Source organism: Ovis aries, chromosome 17 (assembly GCF_016772045.2).
Source record: "Ovis aries strain OAR_USU_Benz2616 breed Rambouillet chromosome 17, ARS-UI_Ramb_v3.0, whole genome shotgun sequence".
In the NCBI taxonomy this organism is placed as follows: domain Eukaryota; kingdom Metazoa; phylum Chordata; class Mammalia; order Artiodactyla; family Bovidae; genus Ovis; species Ovis aries.
Window position 1 is genome coordinate 34,316,331 of NC_056070.1, and position 19,821 is coordinate 34,336,151.

At 39.1% G+C, this 19,821-nt stretch overlaps 1 long non-coding RNA gene across 1 annotated transcript in view; it reads right to left on the minus strand.

Moving 5' to 3' along the window:
- Nucleotides 1–19,821, minus strand: part of LOC121816923 (uncharacterized) — a 259,574-nt gene that overhangs the window by 144,745 nt on the left and 95,008 nt on the right. Inside the window, exon 3 of the long non-coding RNA XR_009597002.1 lies at nucleotides 12,107–12,186. This is a non-coding gene — a long non-coding RNA (uncharacterized LOC121816923). The remainder of the gene's footprint in view (nucleotides 1–12,106; nucleotides 12,187–19,821) is intronic.

Here is a 19,821-nt window from a genome sequence, read left to right on the forward strand (position 1 = left end):
AAAGCATCAATTCTTCAGCACTCAGCTTTCTTCACAATCCAACTCTCGCATCCATATATGACCATAGGAAAAACCATAGCCTTAACTAGACAGACCTTTGTTGGCAAAGTAATGTCTCCGCTTAAGCTCCTAGCTGTCGCTAAACTCCACCCAATTTCTGGGCACATCTGGGAGGGACCTTATCCTTCTCCAGAGAAATCCAGTTACTGTTTCTTCTGTGGGCTTAGAAAAGAGAGCTGTTGGGTTTCATTTTTCCTTTACTCGTGTTCAATTAATATGGGTCTGACTAGCCTAGTCTCTCAATAGGCCTGAGTTGAAGAGAAACGTGTTATGAATGTTTCTGGCAGCAGCACCAGCTTTTATAAATCTGAGAATTATCTCAGTTTTGTTTGGTTCAGCCGGAGCCAAAGTTTCATCCACATTTTGTTTTATTACCACGTTGGATTGGTAGGGATAGAACCACAAAGCAAGCCAAAATACTAAGCAGAGTTCAAAATTCTTTCAGCAGGTTAATTAGAACTATGTTTGGGGGCTCTTCTGGGTTTCTCTGGAAAGCCTGCTCAAATTCCCTTCAAGGGTTAATGGCAGCACCAGCTGAGAACCCAGTTCTCTCATCTCCCTTTACCATGCTTATATTATATTACCCTTAGGTGCTAAATACGGCAAGTCAGAGTAGATTTCCTGTTTCAGTTAGATATAGGACAGAACTCACATGAAAGGACTGAATTAGAGGTAGACGTTCGGAGATGCACCAAATGAAGTCTGTAGCCACTGACTTTCCCAAAGGAGAAAATGTGAATAGGATATATTTACCGTGAAAAAGATGATAATAAATCTGAAGGTCCAAGATACATGGTGCTTTGAAATTTTGCTAAGATTGGAAGATTTACTGGTCTGTGAGCCTCACCTCAAGCCTAGCATACATACCTCAGCAGAACTTTATTGTCCTACATTTCTTCTCTGCCAAAAGTAAGGTGTGTAATGTTTTGTTTTGTTTTGTTTTGTTTAAGAAGAGAAAGTCAACTAGCGGTGTGAATAAGAAAACAAACCAAAAGCAAGTATATCTTTAAAAATGATGTTCCTAGGACTTCCCTGCTGGCCCAGACTCTGCACTTCCATTATAGGGGATGCAGGTTTGATCCCTGATCAGGGAACTAAAATCCCACATGGGTGTGATGCAGTCAAAAAAAAAAAAATTTATATTCCTTAGAGGAAATATGAGGTAAAGTACATATTGTTGAACTTGAAATGAACAGGCCTATAATCATTCAATCAATTAACCAACAAAACGCATTCTTTGAGTTCCTAATACACGACTGGACTAATAAGTCCTAGGGGTACAGCTGTCAATACTTAAGACATAATTCAATGAATTACAAATAATCAATTTCCAAAAAAGATGCCTTTTCAAAAAGAAGAGTATGCGGTGCCTCAGGACCATTTCACGAAGGAGCCTGCCATTGTCCAGCAGCTCAGAGCAAACCTAACTGAATGGGCAACAATGAAGCCAAGACCTGTACTCCATATGGAAGTAAGAGGCAGTCATCAACGTGTTTCAGCAAGTGCCAAGTCAGTCCCAAAGTTATACTTCATGGAGAAATTTGTGTCGTTTAGAAATCTTTGCAAATTTAGGGATTCTCAAAGTTCTAGAACTATTTATCCCTCAAAAATGTTAATGACAGGGGAATGGCTGAGGGCTGATGACTGAGACCCCTGTTAGGAGGTAAAATAATGAAGTTGATACAGAGAGACAGAAAAATGTGGCTGGAGTGATGGAGGAGGTGAATAAGAGTAAGAAATGCTTCCAGGGGGGATTAAGAAGAATAAGGAAACAGAAAAGAGAGTGTGTTGGAGATCTTCAAGAGGGTGGAGGGGTGATCTAATTGCAAGGGCTTATAAAGGGCTCAGGAGGACTGGAAACAGAGGGAGCCAACAAATAGCTTCACTCTTGCAAAGTTGTTGCACGTGTTCACCCTGCCACACTTCAATGACCTAAAATCCTACTGTCTTCAAGAAATTATTTTTAGTAGGAAGAAGACATGAGGAACACTCTTCTTTATGTTTCCTCAAACATCATCACAAGCTCTCACTGCTGCTGCTGCTGCTAAGTCACTTCAGTCGTGTCCAACTCTGTGCGACCCCATAGACAGCAGCCCACCTGGCTCCCCTGTCCCTGGGATTCTCCAGGCAAGAACACTGGAGTGGACTGCCATTGCCTTCTCTGCACACTCTCACTAAACATTAGCATATTCTAAAAATTTAACATCTTATTTACTCAATATTTATTTCACACAATCAGAATGCTTTTATTTTTTAAACTTTTATTGTAGTAGAGTTGCTTTACAATGTTGGGTTAGTTTCTACTGTACAGCAAAGTGCTTTAGCTATATGTATACATATATCCCCTCTTTTTTGGATTTCCTTCCCATTTAGGTCACCACAGAGCACTGAGTAGAGCTCCCTGTGACATACAGTAGGTTCTCATTGTTGTATATTTCATACATTGTAGTGTGTATATGTCAATCCCAATCTCCCGGTTCATCCACTTCTTCCCCTTTCCCCTTGGTATCCCCGTTTATTCTCTGCTTTCAGTTCAGTTCAGTTGAGTCATGACTCTTTGCAACCCCATGGACTGCAGCACTCCAGGCTTCCCTGTGCATCACTATCTCCTAGAGCTTGCTCAAACTGAGGTCCATCGAGTCAGTGATGCCATCCAACCATCTCATCCTCTGTGCCTCACTTCTCCTCTTGACTTCAATCTTTCCCAGCATCAGGGTCTTTTCCAATAAGTTGGCTCTTCACATCAGGTGGCCGAAATAGTGGAGCTTTAGCTTCATCATCAGTCATTCCAATGAATATTCAGGACTGATTGCCTTTAGGATTGATTGGTTTAATCTCTTTGCAATCCAAGAGACTTTCAAGAGTCTTCTCCACCACCAAAGTTCAAAAGCATCGATTCCTTTATGTTACAATTCTCACATCTGTACATGACTACTGGAAAAACCATACCTTTGACTGTACAAACCTTATCGGTAAAGCAATGTCTCTGATTTTTAATACGCTGTCTAGGTTGGTCATAGCTTTTCTTCCAGGGTACAAGCATTTTTCAATTTCATGGCTGCAGTCACCATCTGCAATGATTTTGGAGCCTAAGAAAATAAAGTCTGTCACTGTTTCCATTGTTTCTCCATCTATTTGCCATGAAGTGACAAGACCAGATGCCATGATCTTAGTTTTCAGAATGTTGAGTTTTTTCAACTTTTTCACTCTCCTCTTTCACTTTTATCAAGATTCTCTGCGTCTGTGTCTCTATTTCTGCTTTGTAAATAAGATTGTTTATACCAATTTTTTCAGATGCGTTTAGATGGGTAGCAAACTGAGAAAATATGGTTCTGAACCACTGATGATTAAATCAATAAAATCACCACTATTTGGATCTATCCTGGAAAACTTGGTAATATACAGCCTTAAAAGAATGTCACCTTCACAGCTAGCTGAGCCAGCTCTGCCTCTCACTGTTTGATCAAGTGGCCCCACTGCTTTTCATGTTCCATGTGCTCTATGCTCACAGCTCTTGGTTCGGTCACTCTCTCTGCTCAAAAACATTTTGGGTTTTCTTTACCTACATGAAAAAGCAAGCATGCCTTAGCTTATCCTAAAAGGTCCTCTACCATAAAGGGTCCTCAACTTGGCCAGCTTTCCAAAACTGCCTTTTAAAAATCTTCCACTTCTGTCCGTTTGACCTACTCTCTATTTCTTGCGCCATTCCCCCTGAATGAAAGCCAGTGTCCTCGTTTGTATGGACATGTTTCTGCTGGATGCCTCTGCCTCGTGCCTTCCATTTGACCATAACTGAGAGAATACAATTAAAGTATTTATGACAGCATCTGGCAATAGTGGGCACTAGATACATTTTCTTGCCTTTTTTCCCTGCAGTAGGCATTTATTAATGAACTGTGAACAACTGATTATCTAGTTTCTATTGTGTCCTCTATGTGTCTTACACGATTATTTTTGTCTATTTATCCTTCAGATTTTGTGTTTTTTCTTAGTTCAAGATTCCTAGAACTAGAAAGTCTGTGTACTAACATTGTAAAGCCAGCGCTGTGAAATTATAGTCTCCCCATAAATACTTCTGGATGATGATGACAGCTCATTTTCTTTGAATGAGTTAGTATATACAACACATGAAATGAATTCAATTGTGAATTTATTATCTATAATGGATTGACAGGTTAAGTCAGAAGATTAATTTTATGTTATCCATATAAATATGATTCCACAAGAAAATACACTTTTTGTTTATTTTTTAAAAGTCAACACCATCTCCCAATACCTTTCCTGCTTTATTCTATTTCATATAACTATGAAAATTATGCCCAGGCTTCAAAAATATTCTAAACTTTTAAAAGTCACTGTTTTTAAAATCTAATATCAAATGCCGATTATTGGCATGCAAAATAGCTACCTCTCCAATAGTTTAGACAAATCCTATTTTTCACATAATGAAATGTGCCTCCATACCTTAAAGAATATATATACTTACTTCATTTCATCTAGTTTTCCAATAAGTTCTATTTTCTGCAAATATTGTGGTCTTATTTTTCTAAGTGGCTACATAATAATGACATAAACTTCCTAACCCACATTTATTATGGAAAAGTACCATTTTTCACACTAAAAATAGCTGCTGGTAAATTTATGCAAAGTTCAGTGATCACTTCCAAAACTTTTTATCAACATTATTCAATTGCTCTGTTTCATGATCGTAAAGCTCAAACCAAAGACATTTGCAAAGAAACTGAAATCATGTGAATCAAAGATGACAGGAACCAGAATAATGAAGTTGATTGATGTGAAACTCACAAATCTCTCCTGCTGCTGCTGCTGCTAAGTCGCTTCAGTCATGTCCGACTCTGTGCGACCTCATAGACGGCAGCCCACCAGGCACCCCCGTCCCTGGGATTCTCCAGGCAAGAACACTGGAGTGGGTTGCCATTTCCTTCTCCAATGCATGAAAGTGAAAAGTGAAAGTGAAGTCACTCAGTCATGTCCGACCCTTCATGACCCCACGGACTGCAGCCCACCAGGCTCCTCCACCCATGGGATTTTTCAGGCAGGAGTACTGGAGTGGGGTGCCATCACCTTCTCCGCAAATCTCTCCTAGTTTTAACCAAAAAAGTCAAATTAGATGACTGTGCTCTCCTTCCCTCCAGGTCCTCCCTTCCCTGCCCACCAGGACCACAACACTCCTGCTGGTTTATGTGATTGCTACTAGGCTAAAAATTCTTACCTCTTTCCCACCTTTGGAGAAAATGAGGAAGCACTAACCACCTGGTCTAATAATGACCAGTTCCAAAGCAGGATATCCTTTGCAGAGACCATGCAATTTTTATTGATTAACTCTATCAACTCCTACTTGATATTACTTTTTCTTGAACATTAGCAAATTTTGCCTGTGTCTGAACAACACCACAAACCAGTTAATAAGAAAATTCAAACACTTAAAAACGATTTCGAACTGTGGTATTAAAGATTCTTGAGAGTCCCTTGGACAGCAAGGGGGTCAAACCAACCAATCCTAAAGGAAATCAATCCTAAATATTCATTGCAAGGACTGATGATGAAGCTGAGGCTACAATCTTTTGGCCACCTGATGTGAAGAGCTGACTCATTGGAAAAGACCCTGATGTTGAGAAAGATTGAGGACAAGAGGAGAAGGGGGTGTCAGAGGATGAGATAATTGGATGGCATCATTGACTCAATGGACATGAGTTTGAGCAACTCCATAGATAGTGAAGGACAGTGAAGCCTGGTGTGCTGCAGTCCACGGGGTCGAAAAGAGTCAGATACAACTGAGCGACTCGACAACAACAGCAACAATTTCATCCATGTAGCGGCATGCAAAAGTTTTTTGGCTTCAGGAGAAAGTTTTGTTTTCTCTTCATTTATCTTTTCTTCATTTTCTTTTTCACTGAACTGACCCAGAATTGAGTGTCATGAAGACACAGATTAAGGCAATAAAAAGTAAGTATCTTTTTTAAAGTCACACAGATAACTGATAGAAATCATATAGCAAGACAACAGCAAGTATAGTTGTGAGAGAGACTATTTGCCACATAGAACTATATAATAAACAAGAAATAGGAGTCAAAAATCTTTTACTTGAAGAATTTAACTGGAGAGATAGATTATATAAAGCCATGATAGAGCTCAACCCTGTTATCCTGGTCTGTTTGACTTTAGGCTTGTCATGCCACCTCTGTGGCCTTCACAGTAGCTTTACTTGTAAAAGTAATAGACTGGGATTTAATCAACTCCAAGTCTAGCTCAAAAACACGGACAAGGAGGCAAAATGTAAGTGATGCTACAATCAAGATAAAACTGTTTAATGTGATTTTTTTAATGAACAAACTATGCCCCAGAGATTACCTGCCTATTTTTTAAATAAAGTTTTATTGGAATTGGGCCTAGGGTTAGGATGAGGTGAGTGAAGCAGAATTGTTCAAATACAAGATCAAATTTTGTCTTTATTTAAAGTTTCCATACAGTCTTTATCAAGGGGTTTTCTGGATTAATTCTGATTTTTTTTTAACATAGCAGTTATCTTTAGTACTAAAGTTTTTGCAACTCTCTTAAATTCTGTGCCTGAAATGAATACCTCACTTACTTTACCTTAAATCTAGCCCTTCAAGACTCTAACAATGCCTGAAAATAAAATAACAGGAAAAATATCCAATGCATACATGATAAATTATTGAAATCACTGGCCAGCAAGTTGTTTTAATAGGTTATAGATATACACTTTATTTTAAACAACAAATTCCACAAGTAGACTAATACTATAAAAGCTCAAAGTGGGAAAATTATCTCTACAGGCAGGGTGGTAATACGTGAAAAAAAAAATTATTAATAAAATACTGACAAATCCAGAAGCTAGGGTTTGGTTTTCTTGCCCTTGTGGTGTGACTGGGCTGTGTTTAGTCTGGCCATTCCACTTCATAGCCAAATCTTTGAGTGTTAGAAAATGCAGACTGAGACACCTCGGTTTCCACCTACTTCTTATAAATAAAGAGACTGTTGATATAGCTCCAGAAAGATGGGTTTACTTGGGATCAGCAGAGAATTGAAATTCAGGGTCTGCAACCACAGCAAGCCACGTGCAAGTCCCCACGTGGCAAGGACAGGAGAATGCTTTCATGGGGAGAAAAAGGAAGTTGGGAGGGTTATAGTAAAACAGAGCCCATGGCTTTCCATTGGCTTAGTCCTTGCCAAGAAAGAAGAGGAGTCTACCTTCTTCTTGTTGGGCTCTGCTATCATCACAGGGTGTGAGAGTTCCTTGTTCTGGTCTCTCAACCTTATTTAGTTAGGGTTCTTGTTTTATGGTTTTTTTTCTTATAGTATGCTGAGAATAGAATGCTTAGAAAGGTACAAATTACTTCAAGTATATCATAAGTTGAATTTCTCAGTTCAGTTCAGTTCAGTTCAGTCGCTTAGTCGTGTCGGACTCTTTATGACCCCATGAATCGCAGCACGCCAGCCCTCCCTGTCCATCACCAACTCCCGGAGTTTACCCAAACTCATGTCCGTCGAGTCGGTGACGCCATCCAGCCATCTCATCCTCTGTCATCCCCTTCTTCTCCTGCCCCCAATCCCTCCCAGCATCAGAGTCTTTTCCAATGAGTCAACTCTTCGCATGAGGTGGCCAAAGTACTGGAGTTTCAGCTTTAGCATCATTCCTTCCAAAGAACACCCAGAACTGATCTCCTTTAGAAAGGACTGATTGGATTTCCTTGCAGTCCAAGGGACTCTCAAGAGTCTTCTCCAACACCACACTTCAAAAGCATTAATTCTTTGGTGCTCAGTTTTCTTCACAGTCCAACTCTCACATCCATACATAACCACTGGAAAAACCATAGGCTTGACTAGACAGACCTTTGTTGGCAAAGTAATGTCTTTGCTTTTCAATATGCTATCTAAGTTGATCATAACTTTCCTTCCAAGGAGTAAGCATCTTTTAATTTCATGGCTGCAGTCACCATCTGCTTTCTGGCCTTTCATAAAAGGCAAATCCTTCCTTGACTTCCTTAGAAATACCTGGTTTCCCTGGTTTTGCTTCTGTCCAGAGCTGACTTTCCTGCCCTCATAGGCCTGTCTCACACGCCATCCCTGGGAAACTGGGCCCCTTAAAAGCCAGTAAGGCATGAACTGTAAGGACTAACATAGGGAGGGGTCCTGTTGGCACTAGAGGGATGTGGAAGCATGGGGGTTTATGAGACATGAGACACAGAGCACTTGAGAACACTGCGTATACGTACATATGTGATGTGATGTGAATGTGAAAGTCACTCAGTCGTGTCCGACTCTTTGCAACCCCATGGACTATACAGTCCATGGAATTCTCTAGGCCAGAATACTGGAGTGGATAGCCTTTCCCTTCTCCAGGAGATCTTTCCAACCCAGGGACTGAGCCTAGGTCTCCCGCATTGCAGGCAGATTCTTTACCAGCTGAGCCACAAGGGAAGCCCAAGAATACTGGAGCGGGTAGCCTACCCACTGGTATCTCCTGCTTTTAATTCATCTACCACAGGTATAGGGCTTCCCTGCTGGCTCACATGGCAAAGAATCTGCCTGCAATGCAGGAGACCCGGGTTGAACCCCTGGGTCAGGAAGAGCTCCTGGAGAAGGGAATGGTTACCCACTCCAGTATTCTTGCCTGGAGATTCACATGGACAGAGGAGCCTGGCAGGCTACAGTCCATGGGGTCACAAAGAATCAGACATGATGAAGTAACCAACACTTCCACTTTCACTTTTTTTACCATAGGTATAACTGCCCTGATGTACAGTTCAAATTAAAGAAAGCAACTTGAATTAGTATTTACTTATTGCATAAACAAAATAAACTCCTGTTGGAATTGCAAGCAGTAAAGCATTATGATCAAAATTGTAACAGCTTCTGGTGAACAAACAAGCATGTATGAGAATCTACAGAAACCTTCATTTCTAAATAGACTTGAGGGAGAATTAAGGGGAACAGTGTTAGAGTAGATCGGATTGAAACCCTACATCTGTCCCAGCAAAACAGAAAGTGAGCATGTCCTAAATAAGACACTGTATCTTTTTATTTATAGATTTATTGATGCTTATTAAGTTGCCATTTGCTTTTTACCTTCTGAATTATCTGAAAGTAGATGATAAAAGAGGTAGTTGAATAACAAAGTGGCTGGAGTATATATAATTATTGTCAATAGCTATCTTCCAACCACTTGTTCAACCACAAATCCAAATAATGGAATAATAATCACCTGGTATTTCATTACTATAACACAAATTTCCTGCAAAGTGTATAGGTAAAGAGTGGGAGGTAAAATAAATTTTTCTTCAAAAACAATTACCATTTTACCTCCTAAAAGATGATTCTTCTATCATGCATAGCTCTCAAGTTCAATCTTCCCTACTTTTTCAACCTTACTAAGGTCTGTCCTAAGAATCTGAAGATCAGAAAAATAGTCATCAGCCCCCTAAAGAGATAAGTAATTAAAACTAAAATATTTTATTTGGAGATACCTGCAACTTTCTGTAAGTTTACCTTAATTTCACCCTGATATTTATCTTAGTTCATAAATATAATTTCAAGTTTCTTACTGATGAATAGTTGAATAATTTCATGTTATCTTTATGAATATCTATAGAACCTAGTGAATACTGAAAAATTACAGAGAAATGTAATGCATTTGTTTATGCTCTTGCTGTAATTAATTTAAATGTTCTTTCTTTTTAAAAAAAAATTTTTTTAACATCAAAAACATTTTGTACTGGGGTATAGCTGCTTAACAATGTTGTGAGAGTTTCAGGTGAACAGCAAAGGGACTCAGCCATCCATATACATGTATCCATTCTCCCCCGATATTTTAAATGTTCTTAGAAAGCTTTCCACAAACTAAATGTCCATCAGTAGACAACCTACTGAATAGCTATGGACCATCGATTCAAAGAAATACTATGCAGCTACAGAAAGCAGTGAGGTTTATCTCTGCATGTTATTAGTGATTTCCAGAATACATTATTAAGTAAAATTTTTTAAAAAGGAGAAAAGTATATAGAGTATATTATCGTTCATCTAAGAAAGGGTAGATATAAATATATTCATATCTCTGAAATAATAAGTGAATGATCAAATTACAATTTTTAAAAAAGAAAAACTGATGAGAGAATGAGAAAGGGAATAGGGTTCAGGAGATGGGGTAAGAAGCTAGATTTTTTGATCTACTGAGTTTTGTGGCTATGACTCTCTAGGACCACATAAATACTTTGCATAATTATAAAATGAAAGTAGAGTTTAAAAAAGAAATCCCTAAAAAATAAAGGGAAATAAAGAAATAGAAATCTGCATCTATTTTTTTCTGACAAAACCACACAAAGAAACTATCAATATTTCAAATAACCCTGAAACACAATAATATATCATCAATGAGGGAGACTCTAGGGATAAATAAACATGAAAAAATGAATCCAAAGATAAATATATCTTTTCACTATAATAACTTCATTGCTGGTAAGTAGGTATTGTCATCCTCAAATTATTATGTGTGTATTGTGGAATAAAGGAAACTGGTAGTTATACTGGTACCATTGAGAAGAAACTAGATTTTCAACGTTTTTTAAAAACAAAAAATCAGAGGCAGTATCATAGTCCTGATTTCAAACTGCATGCATCACAACGAATTCACAATGTAGTTTTTTTTTTAACCTCGATTTCTAACTGTTGTTTTTATAAAGGCTAGAAACAATGACAGACCAAATAGCAGTGATCACCCTAGTACCCAGATTATATGATTCCAAACTACCACTGACTAGTAAATGGAACCAGAGCATCTTGGAAAATGGCTCATTTCTGATACGAGGCAGGATATTTACACAATGATTACGAAATACCTTATCCCACACCAGAAAACCAGAGAACTATCAGAGACTTGTAGGATCAGAGCAAGAGCTCTCAGGAGATAGTTTGAATAAGCCCTCTCTGGCCAAGGATGGACCAATTTGAACAATACAAGAATACAATAAACTAAAATGCAAATTATGACCACATAACGACAATAAAAAAACATGAAGATGAAGATGCGTACTTTTGAAGAATGCCAAGGAACTAACTTATTGTTTTGACAGCTGACAAACAGAAAATAAGAATTAAGCAAATTTCTTGTCTTTTCTGTATAAACTGAACCTCACAGTAGCAACATAGTTGTCAAGAGGAAGTTTCTCTCTATAAAAATATTCTGACTAATAAGAAAAAAATAGAGTAAGAGCATTTTGCAGCTTTTATTGAATTAATGGGTCTGTAGCTATACTATCCAATATGGTAGTCACTAGACATGTGGCTATTTACATTTAAATTTACAGTAATTGAAATTTTAAAAATTAAAAATTCAGTTTCTCAATCACATCATTCACATTTAAGAGCTACATGTGGCTGATGGTTAGCATATTAAGATATAGAACAGCTATGGGACATTTAATACAGATACAGAGTATATATATATACTGATACAAAACACTCTATCACCACAGGAATTTCTGCTGGCAAACACTATTGTAGAAAGTGTCTAACTCTACTCCAGACAATGAACTTCAACCGCTACCAAACACTGAGCAGCAAACGTACACAACAGCACCTTGCCAAAAAAAAAAAAAAAAAAAAGAATAAAATGAAACCTCTGGATCTACCAATTTCCTGTATTTACAGGAAATGCAAGAGACAGAGGACTATGCCACATTATGGGGATCCAGTCGGCAAATTCCAGATTGTGAAACACTGCTCAGAACAAACGAAGCACTTTTCTTAACAAAATTAACAGTCAGAAAGCTGACAGAGGAGGCAACTTAAATCTCATAAATTCCATGAAATGTAAGGAACATACCAAACAAAATTACAAGTCATAGTTCATATTAAAAGCCTGATTGAAACAGGCTGTAAAATAGATAATGATAAATTTTGAAACAATTGTGGAAATTTGAACACTGACTGGATACTTCCTGATATTCTGGAACTATTTGCTAATTTTGGCCAGGCTTAAAAATAGGGATATTTTAAGCAACCTTACCTGTTAGGTACATCCTAAAGCACTTACAGATGAAATGATAGAGTGCTTGGACCTTGCTTCAAATGATCTGGATGTGGGACCTGGGGAAGTGATAAATAAAACAAGATTAGTTGTGACTTGTTTGTTGGAGCTGGGCAATGGGTACACAGAAGCTCATTATGCTTTTCTCTCTACCTTTGTATGTTTGAAATTTTTGATAATTCAAATCTTAAATTTTTCATTATGTCAGCCAATTATAATTCACTGTCATATAAAATTTGTTAATTACATATGAATTAGCAGAAATATTTAACCAATCCTCATCTGCGTTGAGACCATCTATACTCCAATGTGTACCCCAAATCTTGGTAAAGCTCATTGCAACACAAACCTCCAATGTAGGATGCTTAAATACTATATCAAGTATAACATTTGTTTCCAAACAACAAATGAAAATTTTCATCTTAATTACAATGTTTTTCTGTTAAAAGAAAAAAAAAAAAATTTAGACATCACCCTTAATATGACACCAGTAGGGGGAGATAGATGCTGCATTTCCTCTGAAATTTTTTTTTTTTTTTTAAGAAATAATCTAAATTTAATCTACAGTCTAAATTTTTAGATTTGGGCATGGCGGGGAAGACATTCTCCAGGGTTTTCAGTAAAATCTCATCTCCACCCTCAATTCTTTAGTCCTTCGTTTCCAAGAAAGGAGTTGTTCACTCTGCATTGTTATAATCCATTTTCTAGCCTAAGCACATGTTCAAATTATGGTAACAACACTGTTCAAATTGTTCTTCTGTCACTTATATCTCTTTAATGGACTTTCTAATACTATTTAAGTATTTTTTTAAGTACCTCTTTTGCTCTCCCATAGGTAACACATTTTACATTTGGCTAAGCAAGTACTCCAATAAATAATGTCATTCATTTATAATACAGCTAATTCTTGAATATCTACTATGTACAAGGTACTGTGGTCAGAGCCAGAGTTAGCCTGAAGAATAAGAATTAACTCTTACCCACAAGTAACTTACAGTTTAGTAGGAGAATACAGTATACAGTAGGCTAAGATAGGGGATTATGTGACAATGGAAGGGCAGTTAACCCATCTTGGAGAACTTCCCAAATGGAACATACAACTGGATCTTTCATTCATTCATCAACTTGTTTAATTACTTGACATATACCATTTTGTCTACTCAATAAATGCATATTGAGCCCATCTTATGAACAAGATACAGTGTCTTCTTGATTCAAACTTCCATAAACTCTTCTTGCTCCGGATACACCATCTTTGACAGAGTGTACCTACCTGTGACAGTGAAGAGTTCCAAACAATTTTTCTTCACTTTGTGAAGTTGGTGTTTTCAACGTAACTTCTTCCTTCTACTGGCAATCCCCATGGTATTCAAATATTACTTCTGGGAATTTTGACCTAATTTTGACCTAATTTTTAAAAATATTTTTATGTTATACCCTTAGATGAAACTAACCAGATGCACACTTCTCTTTCTTTACTGATTACACAATTTCTTATGTTCTTTAACCGATTCATTTAAAATATTCTTGTTGTCAAGACTTTGCATGTGTGTATGTGTGCGTGTGCATGTGTGTGCACACTAGGTCATAGTCCGCTTTTTTGCGGCACCATCAACTGTAGCCCATCAGGCTTCTCTGTCCATGGAATTTTTCAGGCAAGAGTACTGGAGTGGGTTACCATTTATTTCCTCCTTCAGGGGATCTTCCAGACCCAGGGATCAAACCTACTTCTCTTGCATCTCCTGCATTGGCAGGTGAATTCTTTACCACTAGTGCCAACTGGGAAGCCCTCAACTCCATGGAAAAGACTTCCCTGTCCTTCCTCTGCACTAGATCTGAGTTAATTAGCATGGTCATCTCATGGTCAGTAAGTGAAAAATCTCTCTTCCAGGGATTACATCCCTAGAGTTATGGCCTTTTACCACTTTCTGGTATTCCCATGTATTATCTCCTTCTCTACCCTAGCCACAGTCCAATAGAGGCAGATAACTAACATGCATATAACCTTTCTATTTTATGAGAAAATCTGAGTTGAAAGATAGTCCCTAGTTGGCAACAGTCTTGAGTATTCAGAAGTTCCACAAGGGGCTCTCATGTACTATTTTATTTTATGTCCCCAAAGGCTCTTCTTTGTAGACTTCTAACTTAGTCTCATCTCTTTCCTTCCCTAAGTCCAGACTGCTTTTTCACTCTGAGATTTCACAGGTAGTGAGCCAAGGGTCTTTAGCCATTTGGCCCCAGGGCTACCATTTCACTTAAGGTCAAAATGGTGGCAGAGCAGCTCACCTCCACTGTCTCAACCAGCATCTCCCTGAGTTATCTTTCATGTGTTTCTGAGCACAAAGCCCTACATTCTGTTTCCCTCCCTCCAAATTCTGTTTCCCTCCCTCCAAATTCTGTTTCCCTCCTCCTCCTTTTTCTGATTTCTGTTTATAATCAACCTTCCATTATGGATGATCCCCCATCTCTCAAGCATCTTCCTCTAGGTTTCACTGAGATGCCTTCTTACATGAATGTGGGCTAAGTAGCTTCAGTCGTGTCTGACTTTTTGTGACCCCATGAACTATAGTCCGCCAGGCTCCTCCATCCATGGGATTCTCTAAGAATACTGGAGTGGGTTGTTGCAATGCCCTTCTCCAGGGGATCCCCCTGACTCAGGGATCAAACTCACGTCTCTTGCGTCTCCTGCATTGACAGGTGGGCCCTTTACCACTAGCATCACCTGAGAAGCCCTAACATACCCTCTTATTTTCCCATAATTCTGTCCCCTGGGCTCTTGAACTGCCAATCTAGCCTGCAGGCAGCCTCCCCTGATAGAGGGTTCTCAGACACTCTTTGTCTTATATAAATTCAAGTCAGCCACCAAACACCTATTTATGGGGTTAGTTTCCTCCTAGAAAAAAAAACATGCCTTTTCCCTTTCACTCTGGCCATTCACCACAACCAGCACCTCCACTAGGATCCAGCACGCATAGCCCTTTCAAGTGTGCAGCTATTTTTACTACAATAAAAAGGACTGTTAGGGTACAAACTATATCCAGATGAGTGAAGTTACAAGTATAGAGTTCCATGTGACTCGGCTTGGCAGAGACTGACAGCATTCGTCTCTTCCAAGCCCTCTCTGTGTTTACACCATTTCTTGTCACAGGCAACTCTCCTAAGCCCTGATCCTTGGGGCTCACCATCTCCACTAGTTTCTTCTATGTTCACTCCCTGCTGTAGGGCTTGCCATTCCCCTGGAATTGTTGGGTCCTTTTCTGCCTTGAGGTAAAGGTCACTTGTTCAGCCTTAGACCATAACTGTCCTTCTCAGATCATATACGCGTAGGAGCATCCACATTTGTTAGTGCACACTGGCTCCCTTCTGACTTTAGTTCTTTTCAAAAGAGATACATTCACTTTCCATCAGCTCATCCTGGCAATCCCTCTCTCTTTCTCACTTCGATTGTTCCTTCTCCCTCAAATTTTTATTTTTCCTAAAACCGTCATGCTTATTTGCAATTCTGCTGCCATCCTCCCTAACCTCTTGGGTGAAAAGTCACCAGGGTCAAAACAGACATATTAGCATATGAACTTTCAACCAATCCCACTCCTGAATTCTGAGCAGGAATCTGACTGTACTAATACTGTTTTGACCTTAATTACACGTGTTCTTTAAGGCTTCCTTGATGGGTCAGTGGTAAAGAATCCACCTGTTAACTGCAGGAGACACGAGTTCCATCCCTGGGTCAGGAAGCTCCAAGATTCCTCTCGGAGGAGGAAGTGGCAACCCACTCCAGTATTCTCGCCTGAAAAATCCCATGGACAGAGGAGCCTGGCAGACTACAGCCTATAGAGGTCCCAAAGAGTCAGACACTGCTGAGTGACTGAGTGTGCACGCAGGTACACACACACACACACACACACACACACACACACACGTTTTTAAAGATCCTATTTCCACTTTATCTCATCTAGTTCATAAATCCCAGTGTTTTGAAGGAAAGTATATTTGATGCAATTTTTCCTGAGAATTCCTTTGCTGTACTTTAATTACTGTGATCTGAGTACTTGGTATAAACATACTGTAGTCATGCATATTTGTCCAGGATAAAGAAAAACAAACAAACCCTGGAACCCTGGACGGAGTTACCTAAAGGGTCAAAGTCTGCTGTCTGGCCTGGCTTGTGCATCAGAACTACCTGCGGGTCATTTGTAAGATAAAAAGGCTCTGCCTCTCCCTCCTCTCAGGGATTCACACTCCGGAGCACCTTGGGGAACTTGGAGCCACTGACAAAAGCAATGCCTGAGAGAGCAGCATCAGCGGCCACAGCAAAGGTGCTCCGTCTCTGTGAATTAACATAAATGCTAAGATGCACCTCCTGTGACTATTTTGCCCTCCTGCTGCCTCTCTTCTAAGAAATGCACTGCACATGTTTCTTCCCCACTCCTTTCAAGTCCCATCCTGACGTTCCAAAGTAATTAATTTTTTAGATGTGAGTAAATTACCTACTACCCTTTGCTAAAGGAAAAGAAAAGGGAGGGGTGGTCATGCTCCATGTTTACACTGGGTTTGTCACCTGAATGCATTTCCTGGGATGTATGAGGATTTCTTTCTGCATCCAGGATGGACCTTGGACTTGTATGTGCGTGTGTTTAGTTGCTCAGTCGTGTCTGACTCTTTGCGATCCCATGGACTATAGCGCGCCAGGCTCCGTTAGTCCATGCAGTTCTCCAGGCAAGAATTCTGGAGTGGGTTGTCATTTCCTTCCCCAGGGGATCTTCCCAACTGAGGGATTGAACCCAGGTCTCCTACATTGCAGGCAGATTCTTTAGTATCTGGGCCACCAGGGAAGCCTGGACTTTGGACTTATTCCTTGGGATGGCTGAACCATGAATGAATATGTTTTGGGGGGAATATGAGTATTCCTCACTTGTCTCCAGAGACAATGCAAGAGAAGAAAGTCATCAAAGACCCAAGTGTCTCACACAACATTGAGCACACAACCACAAACATCAGGAAATGTCAGACACAGGTAGCCCCTGACATTTTCCAGAATCAGACTTACCAGCCCTCATTTTTAGGAACCTGGGTTTATGAGAGAGAAAGGAAAATGGAGACCTATTTTCTTTGTTTTCATCAGGCCGAGTTTCTCATTCTACTCCTTACCACACACATTTTTATCAATATCTTTCTCCATTGTAAATGCAGAAAGCAAAAGAGGGAGGACCTTTCTCTTTTAAGAAATAACCAGGGATCTCATTTACAATGCCTGCAATGTGTCTGTAATCTTGTTTTGTTTTGAGCTTGGCTGTCGGATGCCTGGGGATTCTGATTTGCTAATAATTTCTAGGTAACTTACATTCCCCACAAGTTACCCCCTAAAATATTTGAGAAAGTATGGGGTAGGAAGGCCTAGAACAACAAATCTGATTTGATCCTCGCCTCATCTAATCATCTATGTGACCCAAGGGAAGCCCCATGTGCTTGAGACTCAATTGACCCCTCTATAAAATGCAGGTAAAGGGACTTGCCCAGTGGTCCAGTGGTTAAGATTCTGCTTTCCAATGCAGAAGGGTGTGAGTTTGATCCCTGGTTGGGGAAATAAGATCCCAAATACTGCAGGGTATGGCCAAAATTTTAAATAGATAAATAAAACTGATTTTAAAAAATAATAAATTACCCAAAAAAGGCAGATAAAGACCCACATAAAGAGTGATGAGAATTTTACACAATATCCATTAAGCACCTTAATGTCCAACAAGTTCCTTTCTCAAAGTACTTAATAGATAGCAATATTATTAGTATTTTCTACAACCCTGAAGTGTCAGCAAGAATCTTTGAGACTCCTACAGGACCAGCACCATGTGCCATTATAGTTTAGGAATAGAAGAGTTTTGTGAGGAAATGGATCCTGGCTCGTCAATGAATACTTCAAAAATCCTTCACACAACCACATCACTTCCTATCATGCTGTTAAAGAGCTCTTATCAAGCAAGAGGGTAAGTCATGTAAAAGACATCAGATACACTGAAGCATCTTACAAGACTACCCTGTTTTATTTTTACACTGAACTGTTCATCAGACTGAATGCTTTGTTTTGTTTTCTGTTATTACTTGCAGCTGTCCAGGAAAAGGAAGGAAGGAAGCCTCCTCCTTTAAAAGCTGAAACTTTAACTTGCACCTAATTTTGAACAGAAAGTGAGAAGACATCGGTTATCTTCTCAAACTCCAGGTCAGTGCACCCCATCTGAATAATCCCTTGCCACCATCATCCACAGATCATGGACCTAGAGTTAGAAGAAAAGAAATCTCCCTAATAGCAGACCCACCTGGATACAAAAGAAGGAATATTATCAATATAAGTGGCATTCATCCATTTATCTCCAAGGAAATAATCCCACAGAAATTGGGAGGAAAAAAGTTAACCTACATTATTTTGTTTCACAACATGGTTCCACATAAAGTCTTTGTTTTTATTTTTTTATAAATAGAATGCTCTTCACTACATATCAGTGACAGCATTCAGCATTCATTTGTATGGTTTAAAATATTGGTGTGTAGGGTAAAATTGATATTTTTAATCATTCCTAGCTATTAGTTTGTTTCCCCAAGGTTTCTCCTAGTTCTAAAATTCTAAACTTCGTGAAGACCTGAGAAATGATTCTTGCTATGATTTCTCTGTATTGCAGAGCATAGTACATCTTCAAAGAGGCCCTTCTGCCTATCCTGAGTGAAACTCATTGGGATGAAGCTGCTGTGTCTTCCAAGAGGGTTACCGCCTGGTATTGATCAGCATAGGAACACCGATGCAAAGGACAGCTGTCTGGACCAGGTTAAACATGCTGTATCTAGTGGTATATTCACTTCTTCGAATACCCTGTAAAATAGGTTTTCATTTCCACAGATTACAAAAGAGACTTCAAGAGATTCATTAAGTTACTGCAAGTCCCAATTTAGTAAAATCTGGAACTAGTACAATCTATACCTCCCTGGCTCCAAACCTGTGTTCTTTTCTTTCTGCCAAACTTCCTAGAATAAAAAAGTAAAATGTGTAAATAGGAGGCCACCTGACAGTTTCAGAACCTAAGAAGCTGAGAAATGCCAAGCCTACCCATAGTAAATCCTGGATAAAGCCTGGGGTTTGGATCCTAGCAGACCCAAACATTCGAGAGCAATGCTTTTATTGATCTTCACACTGTTTGACTTCAATTCAAATTAAAATTTGCCATCATTTAGGTACATCCATGTCTCTACAAATAACTGAATTTTGTTCCTTTTTAAGGCTGAATAACATTCCATTGCATATACGTACCACATCTTTATCCATTCCTCTGCAAGTTGACATTAGGTTACTTCCATGTCTCAGCTCTTGAAAATTGTGCTGCAATAAACACTGAGGTACATGAGTCTTTCTAAATTATGCTTTCTCTACTCAGCGCTCTGTGGTGACCTAATTGGAAAGGAAATCCCCCAAAGAGGGGATATATGTATATGCACAGCTGATTCATCTTGCTGTACAGTAGGCACTCACATGAGATTGTAAAGCAACTGTATTCATGGACTGTAGCCCACCAGGCTCCTCCATCCATGGGACTTTCCAGGCAAGAGTACTGGAGTGGGGTGCCATTGCCTTCTCCAAAAATAAAACCCAAATGATAATATTACAAATAAAAATTAGAAAAAAAAAAAAACCCAACCTTTAAAGCTTGTAG